A 2,179-nucleotide genomic window follows, 5' to 3' on the forward strand; every position below is an offset into this window, starting at 1 on the left:
AGCCCCTATTACAGAACCTACCTATTGTATTTATTGTTAATTTGTTCTCGTCCTGAATATGCATGAAATATTTGCCACTGGACGTTAAGCAACCAACAATCAATCATCCATATCTACTTATTATAACCCTAATTTAATTGTCTTTATCAAAACCATGATAAGGGATAGCAAACTGAAATATAAATTTGGAAAAGCTATACAGAACAACTATTGATCAGAGGAAAGGACATTGAAAATATATTAAATAGATGAGAAAAGTAAAAGGGGAGATCAATAATTAACAATGGAGTAACAAATAATTATTTCCAAAATAAATGTTCCAGATGGAAAGAATAGAGGAAGTACTAAACAGGATATGTCAAATGAGAAGAAAAAATAATTGCATTAACCGAATGTAATAAATTTCTAAACTTATACAAGTAAGTAATTGGTTCAAATTTGATTCTCACATGGATTCGACCACTTGGTTATGCATAAATTGTTTACAAGGATCAAAAAGTCCATATAACACTACAAATACAGTCACAATTCAAAGACGAAGTCTTAAACTAAGGAACAGAATGTCAGACACATCTACAGATTCGGACTTAGAAATGGTTAAAGCATTAAAAGATATTCCAAGTGGACAACCTCCAAATATAACTGTAAATTATACCTTTAAACTTCGACATGATAGCTGGGACAACGAAAGTGACAATGAAGGTGAAACACTTATTCATCTTTAAGTGAAAAAGATTCATAAAATTTTATCCAAAAGTCAAGTTAAAGATTTAAGAAGGTATGAAAATGATGAACTGCCAGTATATGCCGTACTAAAGGATGCATCATTTCACCTAAATTTAATTCGGACGAGCCAAAGACATTTTTCAAAGGAAAAATAAAACATTTCAACATGAAAATGAGAAAATCAACTGAATCCAAGACCTATGTAGATATTGCCACAGAGGACATTTAAATAAAATATGAAAAAAAAACGAAACAAAGACAGTTCTAGGACCATAGCGAAACGAGAGAATTAGACAGTTGAAAGAAGTATGGGCAGAAAAATACAGAAGGATTGAGGAATGAAACAGTAAGTGGAAGCAAAAAAAAAAATGAAAGAAGTCAAGAAAGAAGCAGAAGAGGAAAGAACAAGACTAAGGAAACAGCAAGAACAAACGCAAAGTGATAGGGAAATGCAGAGATTAAAAAGAGAATTGGATGACTTAAAAAATGGCCGAAGGAAACATTTCTAGAAGGAGAGGTCGCGGAGGAAGAGGTTATAATAGAGGTAATTATTATTCATCCCAATATTAACGGAAAAAACATTTGGAATAAGAAAAAGAACATAAACTTACACCGTATTGATTGGATTATATATATTTACATTATATAAAGTCACATACAGGTCTGTCTATCTTTGTCCTTTTTCATTTATAATAATGCTAGAATTACGCAAATGGTATAGTGATAGATATTTATAACAGGACAATAAATGCATTTCAAATATAAAAGAAACACAAATCTCAGTGTGAAAGAAAAATACACTCAACTTTTTTATTAGTGTATCTATCTCGATTAAATAGCTAAATAACCTTGTTTATCGACGAACTTAAACTTTAAACATATGAGAGAAGGATTCGCTAAAGAGTTAAATAACGGTTCTTTGTAAACGAATTACAGCGAAAAATGACAGATGTTGTCGAGGTACCATCGTTGGATGTTTGAAAACGGAAAATAGAATCAGTTGAATGTCTGCGGGAGTGGATTTGACAAGAGTCATGGTTTCATACTATAACTTCAGAAACAATACACGGATTAACTGTGAATACTGGCAGCAATTCACAGCGGAATTATAAAGGAAATCGTAGTGATGGATTTGGAACATTTTTTGAAGGATCGCAAAATGAAGACTACACCGGAAACAGAGAATCAAGTTTTGGGGGGTGAGATGTGATGAATTTTGAAAATGAACTGTTCACAAGAGATCGGATACCGCTAAACGACTTCAGATAAGTAATCGTTGTTTGGGACATGATCACGTTGGTAAGCAGTGTCCTAGGAGTAGAGCATGCAACTTGGCTGGATGCAAAGAAGTGCACAACAGACTTTTACATAGGGATCGGATAAGTGATAAACAATCATTCAGTGAGAACCGAATCGAAAACTAAACAGGACTATACTACTGACAATTCATTGA

Source organism: Mytilus californianus, unplaced genomic scaffold (assembly GCF_021869535.1).
Source record: "Mytilus californianus isolate M0D057914Y unplaced genomic scaffold, xbMytCali1.0.p SCAF_32, whole genome shotgun sequence".
In the NCBI taxonomy this organism is placed as follows: Eukaryota; Metazoa; Mollusca; class Bivalvia; order Mytilida; family Mytilidae; genus Mytilus; species Mytilus californianus.